This window comes from Pempheris klunzingeri, chromosome 14 (assembly GCF_042242105.1).
Source record: "Pempheris klunzingeri isolate RE-2024b chromosome 14, fPemKlu1.hap1, whole genome shotgun sequence".
Lineage (NCBI taxonomy): Eukaryota > Metazoa > Chordata > Actinopteri > Acropomatiformes > Pempheridae > Pempheris > Pempheris klunzingeri.
Window position 1 is genome coordinate 22,959,477 of NC_092025.1, and position 17,902 is coordinate 22,977,378.

Consider the following 17,902-nt stretch of genomic DNA (forward strand, 5'->3'; position numbering starts at 1 on the left):
TGGACATAATTTTGCGTCTCCTTCTGCAGAAACTGTTTAGCATGCACCTCCTCAGGTAGCATCCCGCACCACAGATATTCTGTAGTGTCAGTGAGGACGGGTTGAATAATGTAGTAATCCTAATAAAAAAAACAAAAAAAATGCCCCCTAGATAATAATTGTGTTATTGATCTGTGCCTTCCTAATGTACCCTCAGGCATAATGAACTCAGAAGTCTAAACCCGTTTACCCCTGCAGGCCTCACAGCGAGAAGTGAAATCAATTAGTGCACCTAAGAGAATATATTCTATAGTGAGGCTGCAGCTCAAACAGTGCAGCTGTATTACCTACATTTGTATGTTTCTTCAGTATCAGGCTGACAGTTTCTTATTGCCACCAGCCACCTCGTACTGTGCAGACCAAGTGGAAACCACTGCAACACCACTCCCCCCTTTCATACCCCCAGGATGGTGTATACATGTATTATGTGTGTGTGTGTGTGTGTGTGTGTGAATGAGTGAACTAGTATATGAACGCCTGTGTGCTGCCGTGTGTTATTTGCAATCTTGGTGGCTGCTCCAGGCTGGATTACTCTGTGTTGTAAATAGGAAACCGTCCTGGTGTTTTATGATAAATACCCTTTTCTTGCCGCCAACCCCCCTGTAACACACACACACACACGCGCACACACACACACACACACACACACACACACACACACACACACACATACATACAGTTAGCTCTCAACCAGGTTGGCCTCCTCTCTGATCTCACACACATGACATTTTCTGCGGTGAAATTCATTTGTTTTCCGCAGCACTGCAGCCTGTATCCTCATCAACCAGCACATACACGTTTACTAAAGGCTCTCAGGCACCACCACCACCCCCTGAAATCACAGGTTGCCCTTCCAGGAGGGGCAGTTGTTTAACTTTGATCAGGCATTTAGACCAATTTAGTCAAAAATAACAATGCAGGGGGCTGCGTTGATACCAGTGAGTAAATAAAATGTACCATTTGGAGTGTAAGAAACTCAGGAATCTGGAGGCTTTTCTGATAATGAAGTTAAAGTTGCACATTCTGAAAGTCTTGAAGGTCATGAAAGCGTAGGAAGAGGAGATAGAAAGAGGAACAAGTGGTGGCAGGAAGGACACAAGTTGTTCATTCAAGGCTGATAAATGATTTTCTTCCTTGAAACTGCCCGACGGTTTTCAGGTGCATTTTACGAAATACGTTTTATCACTAATGTGCAGGGGCAATAAACAATAGTAAAAAAAAAAAAAAGAAGAATACTAGTCTCCGTCTATCCGTTCAATATGTAGCTACAGACAGGAGATGCTTAGCTTAGCGTGGCATAAAGACCTAAAGCAGGGGAAACAACTACTCTGGCTCAGTCTAAAGCCAATAAATTCCATCCACCATCATGTTAAATTAACACATTAACACTTGATTCTGAAGTATCAAAACATCCCGTTTTACTCTTTGTCATCTTCAGGCAACTAGTTCTTTAAATCTAAAACCTCTCAGTATTCACCAATATAGATTATTGTACTAGCATGTAGTCTATGGAGACGCTTTTCATTCTCAGGTTGTCAAATATACTGCCACTTCGTCACCTCCGTCTGTGTGAAGATCTGTATGGCACACAGATTAGTCCACATAGTGAAGAGGCGGAGGGGTTTGGACTGGTCAAACACAGGACTTTCACCTGGGAGGGGAGGGGAGGGGGTTTGTGCCTGTTGTGAAACCAAAAGTGAAACTTACATAATAAACCGATGTATTTTGACCCATGATCTTCCTCTAAATCTAACCAAGTAGTTTGGGTGCTTAAAACGGAACTGTGACCACTTCAAAACGCTGACCACATGTTTATTGTTGCAGTCCAGCCTGCGGTAAAGGTCGGGGACCGAGGCGTCTCATGTGGACACGGAAGGGGCACCAGTATTTGACGACCTGGGAATGAGAACCAGTTGGAGGTAAGGGACGGCCGGAGTAGTTGGTTTAAGCGTCTGATATGTGCAGCAGCTTCAGAAACAGAGCGGCCGTCTATGATGAGCACATTGCATTAAGCTACCTTTAAACGCCATGACACTGACGGATACCGACCCCCATCAGTGGGTTGGTTTTAAAGGTGGCGCTTTAGGCACTGACCCTTGAAGGCAGCCGTCACCCAGATTGCAGCCTTTTGTGGAATCTAAGCCGGCAAAGGGAGCCATAATTAAATACCACCTAGCGGAGCGGAGCTTCTAGTGCAACAGCAGGAGCGCTTTCTGACTGAGATGCTTCAAAAGCTTCAATAGTTTCTGATTTTTAGTGCCTGTAGGCTTCTGCTCCGTCTCCATTTCTCTCTCTTTTCTTATGTGAACTGTATAGCAGTGTCATGGTGAAGCAAAACATTTGAGGAATTTATCCAAATTATTGTTCCAGCTCTATTTGAACATTGACCTTGATGAGTGGAAGGCAATCAAAGTCAACAGAAACACAGAAGATATGAACAATCAAGCAAAACATGAGCGTAGGTTTTGTTTGGGGCCAGACTGAAACCAAACAACTAGAGATGTGACGTTCGCGAACAAGTCGAGTCTTTTGAACGGCTCTTTTAAGTGAACGATGAGAGCCGATTCGCAGTTGCGAGACGTTCTTATATGCAAATTGCCTGCGCTGCCTTCATGTGTCACCTGTGTGCCCCACGAGTCTGAGTTGTCCACACTGCCTTCACGTGAACGACTAATGACATCGAGTTTGAGTCGTCCACAGCACGCTGCATTCACGTGAACGCAGCTACAGATGTGCAGCATCAGGGGAGGAGACATTAGTGAGCGCTGCCCGACTGGACTGAAGAGATTTACATTTACCGCTGGATCAGGGAGCAGGAGATATTAATGACTGAAGAAAAGTCATTTGTTATTGTTTCCATTGTTCTGATGTGGATTCGAGTCAAGGAGCTGAGCTCCTGTTTGTAAAGTAGTTCAGGTGAACACACACCAGGTAGTTTAGTACAATTATGCATTCACATTTGTATCATGTCCTAATTTCTATTCTAGTTTTATTTATATTTAATATATAATAATATATATATATATATATATATATATATACATATATATATATATATATATATATACACATATATACATATATACACACACACACATATATATATATATATATATATATATATATATACATACTTATTATTTTCATATTTTTTCTGTATTGTTAAAATGTTCATATGTGGAAAATTTCACACTAACGTTATTTTGCATGGAAGTTATCTGCAGCCTGCATAGTTTTTATTGAGTCACAAAGATTTTTAGGTGAAGGGAAAATTCAAAATAGTGATCTCACTGTCAAAGCATGTTGGTATGGCACCATCTTATGGAATGATTACTCTGAAAACACAAGCCAAATGAAATTATAATCAATATTTTAGAATAAATATGTATAAGTTTGAATTTTTCTGAACCAAATCTTATTTTACAACTGCTACCAGTGATTGTTTCCTTGATGAAAACAAGTTACCCCTGGTTGACTTCTGATAAATAAATAAGAAAATATAATAGCGAGTCAGTCGTTTGAACGTCTCTTTGAAAGGAACGGCTCCTGAAGATCCGGCTCCCTTCAAAGAGCCATAAATCCCGTCTCTACAAACAACCCTCTGTTACCAATCTCTGTCTTCATTTCTTATACATTAGATTCGACAGCTCTTCACTGATCTACCGGTTTAATGATCCGCACCCCCCACCCAAGGCTCATAGCTACACTTTCCGTGGCAAATGGAGGGTCCTTGAACCGTAAATGTGGGGGTTTGAGTCCTTCCTGCTCAGTCTTCTCACCGGTTTTTCTTTTTCCTCCTTCATTCTCCTCTTCTCACTTGCTTTCCTGTCTTTTGCTCGTCTCATGAATATAAGATGTGGGGTCCCTGCAATGCGCTTGGTTGCTGCCACTGCAGAAGGACTTAACCATTAGTGAGAATAATCCAAAGCTATGAACTCCTGCCTTTTGCACTCCTCCGTAAGCTCCTTTCTGAACTCTGCGGCTGGCGGAGGTGGGCTGGAAAGAATGAAAGCCACCATAATCAGCTACTGGGCTGTGAGTGACTCACACAACATGAGTCAGTATGTGCTGTAGAGTATTTGACCTACAAAAACTGGTGACTTTTGTAAATAGGTTAACCCATTTGTATGCCACCACCTTTTGTCACGTCCCTGGAGTCACACACCTGGCAACGCAACACAAATACCTTTTTTAAAAAAAAAAAGTAAACCCAAGGTTACATCTGTCGCTCATCTTCTGTATATTTGCCCATTTCTAGCCACGATAGCAGTGTAACAAGAATTTATAAACAAAAAATGGTGCAGATTTGCATGGTCACCAGAGGATGAACCCCAATGATCCCCCAACTACTCATTAGCAGGTCAAAGTTGAGGTGAAATATCTACAAGATGTTGGTTCACAGACGATGTATCCTGATGACTTTGGTGCTCTTTTGGCTTTTCATCTACCAACCAAGTCACCCAGTCATTACTCTAATTGTCTAATAATTTGGTTTTTTCGACAAATACTTGCAAAACTAAAAACAAATAACCATCCGCCTCAGCTGTACTTTGGGTTTACTGTCAATTAGCAAATGCTAATATGCTAAAATAAGATGGTGAGCATAGTGAGTGCTCTACAGGCTGAAAAACACCTCTGATATTACATGGTTTGTCGTCCCAAGAGTGACAACAAGTTTATATTTCACTATTTCACTGCTCATCGTCAAATTTAAAGCAAAAATCAGATTGTTTAAATTGGCAAACACAGCTACTGGTCTCACTCTGGTATCACTGAAGCGTAACACATCTTTCTGTTTTGGACTTTTCACAAAAGCACCTTTCCAACCTTAGTTTTTCAGGAACAATGACACTTCATTGCCAACTTTCACAAATATGGTTTGGCTCTAAAAAAGAAGATGTAGAAGTATGGACTGAACCTTTGTTTTGAAAGTGTCTATTAGCACTGAAAAGACCTCAACTTTAACCTGAGCAGCCTTTGCAAATATCATTAAAGAGCAAACAGCAAACATATTTCTGATCAGTGTTGCACATGAACACGTTAAAAGTGCACGTTCATTGAATGTGCTCGTGTTTTTGGATGAACGGTGAACTGAACTCGAGCATCATTATCTCCCACAAGAGTAAAAAGCTCACACTCTCTTTTAAAGCACCTGTCATGCTGGCTTGGCTAGTGCAACTGGTAATTCAGAGGGCACTGCCAGCACTACTGAAGCCTTTTCATGTGGATGTTTGAAGGACTTTTATGAACAAATCAGTGCAGATTCCAAATGGGAAAAAACTCTTCTAGAGTAGTATTTCCCTCCATTTCTATTCAAATTGTGCCAATTTGGTCTGAAAAAGAATCCTGAGCATCAGCAACATCGGCAACAGTCTTGGGAAATAACTGCCACTGAATGATGACGATAACAAATCATCAACCAAAAGGTAACACTGCAAAGTTGCTCCATCCAAGAGCCTAAACTTACACTTCCCAGCTGAATCAAAGCCAGCCACAGTGATTTAAATCTCTGCAGAGATATGTTAGCTCAGAAGACAAAGCTCCCCTCATCTTCCTCTTTCTGCTCTCTCTCTCTGTGTGCAAAAGCACCAGGGAGCCCAAGAGGTCGACCTGCATCCATCAGTATCTTCCACTGGGTGTAAATGATTGCCACCGATTGTGCCAAAATCACTAGAAGCAGGAGAAGGATGGGATGATGGAGCGGGAGGTGAAGAGGAGAGACAGGACTCCCCCCTGTGTGGGTTCATCCAGACACGATGAGACAAATGCTCACATATGTCCAGGTACCGCATGAGTCTCTGCCGTTTGTTGTGGTGCTTCTCACCTTAATACACACATTCACACTCCCGTCCACAGAGGCAGGAACAATCATATCAGCCTCCTTCTGAACACACACACTTCCCCTGTGACGCTTGCTTTTCTGCTGACAGAACAAATGCCTGCGCTCTTGTGATTAAAGCTGCTGTCAGTGGGTTTTCGTCAGTGGCCTCTCCCCCCTCTTCCTGCTGTGGCTGCTCTCTCCTTTTGCCTTTTTTTCCCCCAATTTCTCAGCTCTATCACACAGATACATCACTGGAAGCTCAATAGTGCTCCAGGAGAACATGGAGCACCTTAAGGGGACGGAAACTGATAACAACTAAGGTTATTAGAGGTGTAGATCAGATGTGTGTGTGTGTGTATGTGTGTGGACAAGACAACACTTTCATACGTGGTGATAAATCTGGTACATGATGATTTGTACAATACAATGCACGTTTTAAAGGATGATTCCAGTTTATTACTACCTCCTCTGGGTCTGGGGGGGAACAGGGTGCAGCACTATATCACTATGAGTCTGACAGGGCAGGAAACATGAGCAGTAAGATGATGCCAAGTGTTTCTAAACCCCTCTATGTGGAGGGAAAGTCAATTGTGGGTAAACCCGAAATGTAGCACAGCATTACAGAATCCCATTAAGTCCCATTGGAAGTTGTAGCTATTCAGAGGGATGTTTTCTGATCTGCCCCAAGTAATTTTATTCCAACATGCAGTATAACCAGTATCATCTTCAATTTTTTCTGTTTATAACAAACCAAAATTAACCAAACAGAGTGAATTCTGCATCTGACAATACAGTTTCCTCCTGGATCTTGACCTTCACAACATAGCGGACAGGCAGACGTGCTTCACAAGAACAAAAGTTTAGTGGGATCAACACCGGATCTCTACCTGCATCTGCTGCCAGCAAGATGCCAATTCATGACTGTGAGAAAGAGAGATATGAGGAGAATGTGTTTCATTCAACGACCTGTGAGACTTGTTTATTTGAAATGATTATGACTACGACCTTGTTCGGAGCAGTATTTATTGAGTCACACAATGGGGAAATCACAAAAGTACATTTAGTCCTTTCCATCATTGAAATTCCTCATAGTCGCAGCATTGATTTTTTAAATTTATTGTAAAAAAACAATTAAACAATTAAAAAAAAGAAGAGAAAAAAAAAGGACAAGGAATTTCATCCATTAACACATAACATCTTGATTTACATGCACGAAAAGGAGTAGGAAGAAGTGTATACTTATTTAATCCTACCCCCCTTTTTATTTCATTTGTAGAGATAATTTGTCATGAAAAGATAAAGACACAAACATGGTCAACGCAAGTACTTGAACGCCTTAAGACTGATTCCATGCGTCACTGAGCTCTGGAGCGTATCGATGGAGCAGCTAGCAGGCGATTTAGCAGGAAACAACGAGAAAGCTGAGCCCTTCTTCTCACATTCACTTCCACTAAAAAACAACCACAAGCTTTCAAGCTGTAGCTGAACGTGTCCGTACACGTCGGCATATTTATGCCACTCCGCCTCCTCTTCATTCAGACGCACATCCCATCATCTGGTTTAGTTTTCTTCCCTCTGTGCAGTGAATGCAGCCGTACACGCTCTTCCACAGATGCCATGTTTGTTTCCTACTGAGGTCATGGAAACGCTCTGATTAGCTCTGTGTGGCCCCATTTGAAGATGATTACTTCCACTTTGTCTGAGCACACGTCAAGTACGTTCTCCAGGGACACAAGTTTGTGCCGGCGAGGCCTGGTATTGTCATTTGCGTCCAGGCAGGTACGCTAACGGCATGTATTGAAATAGCAGCTTTTTCTAAAATCCTCTACAAAGATATAAGAAACTAAAAAAAGATGCTGTAGTGGGTGTTATCATGAAATGCTTCTTTTTTGGTTCCTGCATCTAAAATGATGTAAAATACCCAATTATGGTGTAACTGTCATTTTGAAAGATAACAAATTGGTGAGTGTTGCACCATGAATTTGACATCATAAACATTTTGCCACCTTAAACATGCTGTTCAGTGAGCTCACACTCTGCTGCTGCGGATCCCTGAATACATAAAATAGTATGAAGCATATCTGCCAGTTGTGCACAAACAGAGAAGCAGGTATCATTATTCTCTTGAGGAAAGCAATCCGTTTCCTAAAAGAACGAGGTGCAACACTGCTGTGGTCAATAGATTACATTGTGTGACAGGCTGGCTGTATTGCATGATGAATTGTTTCTCATTATGTTTCTAGTTTAGGTTTATCGGAGTTGTTAGTCCCATTACACAGAGCTGAGCTGCACACTGCCGAGCGCCAAACAACCGCTGACAGCCACTGGATTTCAAATGTAGGGAAAAATAATGTTGCTTTATTTAATTATTCAAATGCAGTTTTAACTATCTGTGTTTGCCAATTCGACTAATGTTGACTAATGGCACTTTTCAGGAGACGAGTGGAAAAATGTGCCGCAGCTCTCTGGTTCTGCTCGTGTTCCCGGGAGTCCTTTGGGTTTTAGACACGAGCGAAGGTGGGGGTCCAGCACACAGGCCATTTAAAGTGAACATTTTAAAAAGTGTTGTTTAAGTCATTTCCTGCAGCAGAGTATTAATGCAAGTAGCTGACAGGACCCAGGCCATATTCTAGCAGTGTAAGTCTAATTAATTGGTCTACGCAAGGCCAGCTTCTCTAATCACAGGACTCATGTTTAGCACCACCACCTCCCCATTTACAGCAGAGACAGCTCTATAATTATAGTGCAAACAATAATGGCAACAAACAACAAAAGTAAACATTGCAACTCAAGCGCTGTGATAAATGGTTGAGCTCATAATGGGGCACTACAGGCTTAGCTACACATCTTCAAGCAGCCTCCCATTTACAGTGTGTGCTGCATCTGTCTGCTTAACGAACCCTTGTGAGGCTGCAATGCTTCTCATTTCATACAATAAGTCTTAACTGACAAGTGATGCATTCGAAGTAAATAATGTCGGCAAAAGACTGCAGAACTGCATCCATCTAAAACAAAGATTTTAAATCAGGCTCAGCGTTACAGTCCAAGTATTTAAGCTTTTTTTTTTTTTAAATAAAAAGGAACAAAAGCACAAAAGATGTGAAACAATGAGGAAAACATGAGGACAGCTGTGGGTGCAGTAGGAGTCATAGATAGGAGTCACTATGTTTCATACAGGCTTTACGTGCACCCCAGTAAGGTCACTATTCTCCACTACAAGACTTCTCTGTGACACCAGATTGACTGACCGCAGACCAACAGGTCATCCAGATACAGAATAATCTGCCCCCCCCTGACTACCCTCCCTCCCCCTCCTCCTCTTGCTTTGTGATGAGCAGCATAGCTGACGCATGCAGATCAGCACTAACAGTCCCACAAAAGGAGCCAGGGAGAGTCCTAACCACATCAGACAGCCGGGGAGAATCCAACACGCAACAGCAACACCACACAGTTTGAAGTGATTGAACTTGGATCTAGTGTCGACACTCACCTATCAGAGTCCAGTCAGCAGCACTAACCCTCCCCATTTATGTGCAAAAGCAGAGAAGCCCCCCCCCCCCCTGCCCCCCCCAAATCACACAGGCTTCTGGTCTACCATTGCTGAACTAGTTCAAATAGAGTCGGCTGTGGCTAAAATAGAGGAATGGTTAGAAATAGGACACCATTAATACAGAGTATTATTCATACAGTGAGTCTTTAGACTTTAATGCTGTCTGTCTGTCTGTCTGTCTGTCTGTCTGTCTGTCTGTCTGTCTGTCTGTCTGTCTGTCTGTCTGTCTGTCTGTCTGTCTGTCTGTCTGTCTGTCTGTCTGTCTGTCTGTCTGTCTGTCCGTCCGTCCGTCCGTCCTCCGTTGGTTCAGAGGCGTCCCACTCAGGGAACACAGGTGCCAGTAACATCAGTTCCTGTATTGTTTCCCTCACTGTGGTTGCCACGGTCGAAAAAAGCTGAACCAGCTCCAAAAAGAGGCGCATTCACGAGAGCAGCAGGCGGCCTCCCTCTCCTCGCCAACAACCGTAACATCACCGTAAAATTCTTTGAGAAGAACCTGTCTGGAAGTGTAGACCATTTGTACCGTTCATTGTGTCTTTTCTTTGTCAGTGACAACTGGCTTTTTGCTTTCAAGTGTGCAGTTCTAAACACTTTTGCCTTTGGATGTGGCTGGAGGACAACAGGGCAAAGTGTGACGGTCTTTGCATGCTGCACCCGTCAAAATAATGCTCTATATTTGAGGAGAAAACCTCTTCCAACACACATACTGCAGATAGTCCTGGCAAATCAGCACCACCGGCACCGGTCGTCCTCATTGGCTCAGCATGCGCATGTTTATTAGGGGTCGGATTTGCAAAGATGACTGGTCAAGCCTTCATAACCGTTTTAGAGGACGAAATGTGTGAAACAGAACAAAACCTGTGACAACTGAAAAGTGGCAATGAACCAAAAGGCTGTGCATCATCTTCTCATTTCCAGGGCCGAACGCTTGACCGATCTACTGTTATTTTCTAAATTACTGCACTGCCAGTGAAGGGTAGGACAGTCATCAGGTCTGCTGCCAATACAACATCCACTCGGGCAGACAGAATCCCCAACCACTCTCACTGATAATGACACAATAGCTGAAGCATCAAGGTGCCCTTAAGAACGGATCAGTCTGTTCTACCCACCTTGGCTTTTAGTAGAGCTATATATCAGTCTGACATTGCAGATTAAGGCATTGGACAAACACTTCTCTCCAACGTATAAACTAGAAACCTCTTGTCCACAGTAGCCCTCAATTCAGAGAAAATGAAGTAACCGAGTGCTTCACTTCAGCCTGAGTTTACTTGGTGCTTTTTCTTCTGCCAGACTCAAGGTGTGTTTTAGGAGATATACAGGTGACTTCTTCACCGAACATTCAGAACTCATGAGTCGTAAAACCACAGAAACTTAAATTAGAACAACATTTAACAACATCATTTAACATGTAAAGTACTAAACTTACATTAATCAAACTAATTCATTTGTAATCTTGTGTTTGGCAACATGACGAAACATCAGTCCAATATCAATGCCCCTTTTTACCTCCGTTTTAGTCTCCACCACCTCCTGAGAGACACATCTATCTAGTCCATCTAGTTGTTCTCCAGTTAGTCGCTATCTTTGCCATCCATTTGGAGGTTTATCAGAGTTTTTTTTTCGCTGCCTGCTGCTGCTGTTGATGAAAATGATCCTAAAAGTGGAGTTATTTTGTCCAGAAGACCAAAACGATGGGCTAAATAAGATGTTCTAAACAATAAATGCTCTAAATAATAATTATCTTCAACACATTTCATCATTTGATCCATTGCTGATATAGAATATTGCAGCTTTAAAATAAACAGACATGTCTCATTGGATCCCTTAAAAGGAAACTGTATTTCTATTAGGTCTGCCCATTTTTCTTATTTTTCATCTTGTTAATTGTTAATTGTCTCCTCCTAATCCTGGTTACTGTGTTGCTCTAATTGATTTTTATATTTCTAAAGCCCTTTGACATTTATGCTGCACACAGTAGCTGAGTTTGAGGGAACAGGTCAGATTAAGGACACTTTAAAAAGGATATAGTTTCTATAATCATCCGATCTCTCTAACACCACACGTACGACACACACTCCACCTTAATTCAAAGGTGTTTAGATAAAACCGACGTTGTTGGTGTTCAGTCTGGGCGATCCGGCAGCAAACATCGCACTCTGCTGCAGAAGCAAGGACAGATAAATGCACAGCAATGGGTCTGCTTTTCATCTGTAGATGGATTTAGAAAATTAAAAAAAAAAAAAAAGGACTGCGTGGGCTGTCTATTTATGCCAGGTGATTAACCCTTACACCACAGTCGGATTTGAAATTAATTAGCTTAATTAACTCCTTTACAGGCAGAGTAATTATGCGTATTTAGTGTTGCATCACGGGGGTTTAAATATAAGTGTAAAGATGAAAACTGGCACGGAATGAATTGGACATTATCAGTGTTTTTCCAAATTATTTTCTAATGACTTCATCACTGTCGCTGCTCTCGTCTGTCTGTCTTTTCCTGCTTTCAATTGTCCATCTGTTTGTGACTAAATGTTCTCCCGCTGTCTGAGAACATTTAAAGATATATCTCCAAGATTAGATCAACACCATTAGCAAAAAAAAATAAAAATAAAAATCAATGAGAAATGCCAAAGTAGCTCATTATGGTTTTAATAATTCACACAATTAAATATTAATTAGCATAATTTTATTAAGTGTTTATTTATTGGTGGAGTGGAGGAGAGGCAACTGCAGGAATTTTTAAATAAGACTTTGCTAAATCATTACGGGAACGAAGGAGTGGAAGAAAAGTTTTTCCACAGATATTTCTGTTTATTTCCAGCATCCGTTTTTTTCCGTGGTCATAATGGCTGCTTGACAAACTCACACACACACACACACACACACAGCCTTACACACTCCCTTTGAGACATGGACAACAATATCTATGAGGGAACAAAGCCTATATATAATAAACAGAATGAAAGTGTTTGATTTTCCTGCAGCTGCCATCTGTATGACAGCCAGGCTGGGCTTTATCACAGGTACAGATGTTTTCCTCTGGTTCAGCAGAGAAATATCTGCATGACGTCTCCCAGAACCAAGCAAGCCATTTGGATTCTCGGCAAGAGGTAACACTTTAATATAGATAACACAACCGCACAGTGTAGTACAATTCACAGATAGCTCATCATCTCCAGACTTCACAAACCCTTATCCTCTGCTATGAAATGCATCGTTCCTTTAATGGCATTCACTCATAAACTCAGTGGAAACATGTTCACAGTCTGTGAAATGTAAATATGGAAAACATAGGTGATTATCCTCATTTGGCGTAATGTTTTTACCTTGTGAGGCAGCTGGAGTCGCAAAATCACCCTCATGCGAGGATCCATCTTGCTCCAAGTTACGGGCTTGTGGCAGAACCTCAGTGGTTCGGACCAATCAGCATTAAGCGACAGACGGGGTTTCGGATGTGACGACAGCACGAAGCAACTGTTAGATTAAAAAAACAATGGCGGCTCTTAAAGAGGGTAGAACAGATGCTGCTGAAGCTAAAGTTACATCTGAAGTGGAGACGATTCCTTAATTCAAAAGTAGAACAAAGGAGCAGCACCTCTCCTGTTCGGACTGGCACTACGTCATATGTAGTGTTAGACGTTCTTTAACAAACCGTTTCTACGGACGACTTCTCACATGGTTCTGGGTAAAAAACCATTTGGTGCATCAGGTAAATAAAGTTTGGAAACGAGGGGAAACCGCTAAATGGTAAATGGTCTGTATTTATAAAGCGTCTTTCAAGTTATTTCAACAACTAAAAGCACTTTTTACATCACATCCTCATTCATTCAGGAGGAATCTAAGTTGGAGGAGGTTATTCTTTCACACACTGAAGCTATGTAGTGACATGTGGACTTGGAGGAGATCGAACCGCTGATTGATTGATTGATGGACAACCTGCTCTACCTCCACCACAGCTAGCCTGACTCCATCCTAAGCTCTTTGAGAATGTACTTAAACGGTGGTCTGAGCTAAATGCTAACACCAGCATGCTAACACACTGATGTTTAGTCGGTACGCTGGAGACAGCTCACATCGTTCACTATTATCAGATGATTGTTGAAAACCTTTTTCTTTCTTTCTCTCTCCTTCAGATTATCATCTAACTGACATTTGCATGTTTGTCACATGAATATAAAGTAATGAAATTTACTGTTTCACTACTTTTCCACAGATCTTTTTCAGTCCTAATCACCAGCAGCTATGTTGTTTGTGTCGACTACACAAGGAAGTCAGAGAAAAAAAGACCCCATCATGATTTCAGTGTGCACTCAGTGCCGGCCTTAGGTGACCAACAGGCTGCAGGGAGGCAAAGGATCATGGGAGTAACAAAAATACATATATATATAGAATAATTTTCCGTATGTTGTCATGTATGAACACTGTGTTTTCACCAATAGTGGCAGTAGGATGAGCTGAAAGCCTCAGCAGAGAGCAGTGTCATGTCATTTAAACGCTGCATCAGTGGCTCTTTGGAATGAATAAACTTTAGAGAGAAAGAGCGAATATTCGTCTTTTTCATGACAGCGTTGAAGAGAAGTGGAAAGCAGCTCGCAGTTGGGAACCAACTGAAAGGGAGATGAAGCATCAGTTATTCACTCACCGACAAATATTCAACTATTAATAGAAAATGGGCAACATGCCATTCCTGTCAAAACTGCTCTGTTCAGATTCTCTATGTCTCTGTCATCTGCAGCCTCTTTTACTGCCCCCCTCCCCTCCCCATTTCTCCCCCATCCCCGATCATCCCCTCGTCCCCCCCCCCCTGTGTGCACAGCTGGTGTGTAATTGGTCGATCTGCTCTTAGCCCCGGTGTGATTGGTGGATGTAACACCAGGCCCCGGGCCGCGGTGATCTCAGTGACACCTGCGTTTCACACAAGATGACAGTCAAAGACGTGAACGCAGCACGGCTCCTATTAATTATAAAGGGTTCGGCATGGATACGCATGGAAAAGAAACATTTTCCTCGTGACGCCAATGCATTCCAGATATGCTCTCATAGACCTTAAAATAGTTTGGGGAATCTGACTGATTTACATTTGCTGTATGATACTAAGTGCATGAAGTACAGCGTGTTGGGGAGGTGAAATACCTGCATGTGGCTCATTTTGTGCCAACACATAATTGTACCGCAGTATTCCTTTCAAAACAGGGCCAAGACTCCAGTGAATGCCTGCAAGACACCAAGCTTGAGTTTATGCAGCTCGTGCCATAAATAGAAACATGCCACCCCCTGTAGGCTAAAATTCGTCCCCACCCCTTTAAATTCAAGGCTGGCCTAATCCCTTAGCTGAGCTGAGAGTTGCACAGCACTGAAATCTTACTGGAAGGGAGCGCAATGGCGAATGCTTTGATCCTCCATGACAACAGCTACTAAATAGAGTCTATGAAGTGTGGCATATGGCCCGGGCGCTCTGCTTTTCTACCCACAGTGTCGATCTGGCTGAATTTATCGTATTTGTCTCTGTACGGCTGTGTGTCGGAGTCTCTGGAGTTGTTTGGGTGTCCTCCAACATGCACTCGCTTTACAGCCATTTGAATTCGTGCACACTGTGAAAGGAGAGATAAAGTTCATTAGTCTGGATTTACAAACACGATTAGATCCACTGTTTGACACCAGACAGAGGGGCCGAGCTGCGGCTGATCTGCCGTTTGTGTCAGCATAGACAGGACGTAAACGATGCCAGAATAGATCACGTTTTAGACAAATGTTTTAAATATAAACCTGCATTATCAGCGCCGACTCAAGCAGCATAGCTGGAGGCTATGAGGAGCAAAGAGGTGCAAAGTTAGAAGCTGAATTAAAGCTGAAAAGCTGCTCATATAAAAAGCTTTAAAAGGATTTAGCTGTTAGCATTTATCACAACATTAAGGAGCACTTCTCTTAAATGGGTTAGTAATCATACAATGGTGACCCGTTAACCATCACAATCATCCCCTCACTCTTCCATCCCCTGGAGGCTCCTTCCACATCTTTTGTTATCACAGAAATATCAGTTCTTTAAAAAAAAAAAACAGATTACAAAGTAGGTTTTATGAACCCAAACAACTTTTCTCCCTGGATCTCTTTGTCGGAGGTGAACAACGAGTGATTTCAGTGTAACTTCAGTGTGGCTGCAGCTGCCATAATAATGACTCACTGGAAACACCGTCTGGAACAAGTGGATGCATTTACACCTCTTCAGCATCCGGCTAGAATCCGTTTGCCACCTTCGGAGGCTTTCTGACACATGATTGATGATTTTAGTCCATCTTGAAAGCTTCTTGAATGCATTTACACTTCTTTTTTTTTAAACCCTCTGTTTCACCCGATGTGCATTAAGTGATGAAGTCATGTGGTGAAGCTTTTACCAGCTTCGGTGGCACCTGGAAGCTGCTCGACCATCCTTACTCTTCGTATAAATTTGCACACCATCGTTCTGTTTCTGCATATTCTAATTTTCCTATACTTTCTTCTGTTTAAACTGTACTGCGGTACCCATGTCTGTCCGTCCTGGAAGAGGAATTCCTCATCTGTTGCTCTTCCTGTGGTTTCTTTTTTGGGTTTGTGGGGGAGTTTTCCTTCATCAGAATTGACCGTCTAAAGGATAGAAGCTGTGCAGATTATAATAAAGCCCTTTGTGGCAGGTTTGTGAGTTTGGGCTGTATTAAAAAATTGACTTAAAAATGGAGGCAGTGCATTTTAATTGCCACAGAGCTGCTCTGAATAGGACAATGTGGTGTACAGCTCTCAGTTCAGTTTGATAATGACTTGACGGGAAACAAATGTTTTCTTCTTCTATTCCTTTTGTTTTAAACAAAAACCCTATTTGACAACGACTAAGCACTTAAGTCGCATTAATGGTGTTATTATGGAGAGTTAAATCAGTCACTGAATGCAGTCTGTGTAATTATTTTAGAAAACAGTCAGAGCCAGAGTAAATTAACTGCACATGGGGTTATTGAATTCACCACTATGAACACTAGCATTAACACGGTAATGTCAATGGGAGTGTTTTTAATCATCACAAGTGCAAATTCTGCGTAAGTGTGTTTGTATTTTGCAGCATATTTAATTGTCATGAATTGATATATAAAGGTGCTGCTTATTCCTGCAGAAAGACATCAGTTTGTCCTTTGAAGGAGCCGGTCTGAACAGTTTGGACAGTCCTCTCCGTCATGACACATTCTGTGTGCCAGAGTGGGCAGAGCGGTGCGTTCAGGGGGGCGGAAGAAGCTGATTCACCACTGATTTGTCAGCAATTAAGTAAATATTTATCCTTTAAAATGTGCTCGGGGTGATGGGTCGATCATAAGTCATAGACGAGCTGTCAATCAGCAAGTAGCATAGTTATTATGAACTGTTAATGTGAATAGTATGTCCAGTTTGTCAGCAAGTCTGTTCAGTTTAACAGTCGCATTAAAAGAGAGCCGACGTAACACATGAAAGGTCAGTGAACTAATCACGAGGAGCACCACTCAGCTCTGGAGGAGCGAAGTCAAGTCTGAGAACTACAGCTACATTAAAAACCGGGGGGGTGCTCAGTGTGGAAGATACGGGAATTTAACAAGCTCTCGTGAAAAGTGATATATTTAGGATCCAGTGGTTTTGGAGCTTGGCCCATACGAGGGACTGAAAGTCAGAAAATACGGGTCTGTATTATCCTTAACGTGCCTGAGTAAAAAACTATTTACAGCAAGTTCTGATGTGCTGCATTGTGAAATACACTAAAAGCTCAACTCAGGAGGCACAAAGTCAAGTTGGTCTTGGAGGAGATTCAGGAGGAGTTTGGAGCAGGCACCTGAGGGGTTATATGAAAATGATGTTAAAAGGATTATTTATTATTAAATTATTGATTGATTGTTAAAGTGGGGTTGTATGAGGTGCTTATCCATAGTTGTGTATTTGCTACAGTACATGGTGGTCAGCACGCTCCCAGTAGGTCTTGGCTCACTTCTTAGCCACTTAATAAAAAGGCCTAAACATCACATTAACTTTATGCTGTATTTACAATATTATTTTACAATATATTTACTGCTTTAAATGGCCATCAGGCGGCCTTTTTGACAGGAATCTGAAGCCGTTCTGTTTTCTCATCGCTCACATTAAAGCCACCACTTAAATGTCGCCTCGCTCAGCTTGTTCGCTGTGTTTTTCTGCGACCAGGTAAAATTACAGTTTTAGTCAATGGAGTCTGGAGGCCTTGAAGACAGTGAAGAACAAGAGAGAACAGCTTCAGTTTCTTTGGAAAATAAGTGTCTGACGTCAGTGTAAGGTGGGAAAATATACTAAATAGAAGGTACATTTAAGTGGGCCTCTTTTAGGACTCCTGCCTGCTTCTCCTAACGGGGGGGGCGTGCCCACCACAATCCGCTGTAGGTAATACAATAACTATGGAGAAAAATCTCATACAGCTGCATTTCAAATCATCCGAACTATCCCTTTAAAGCAGTGCTTCGTCATGCCCCCAC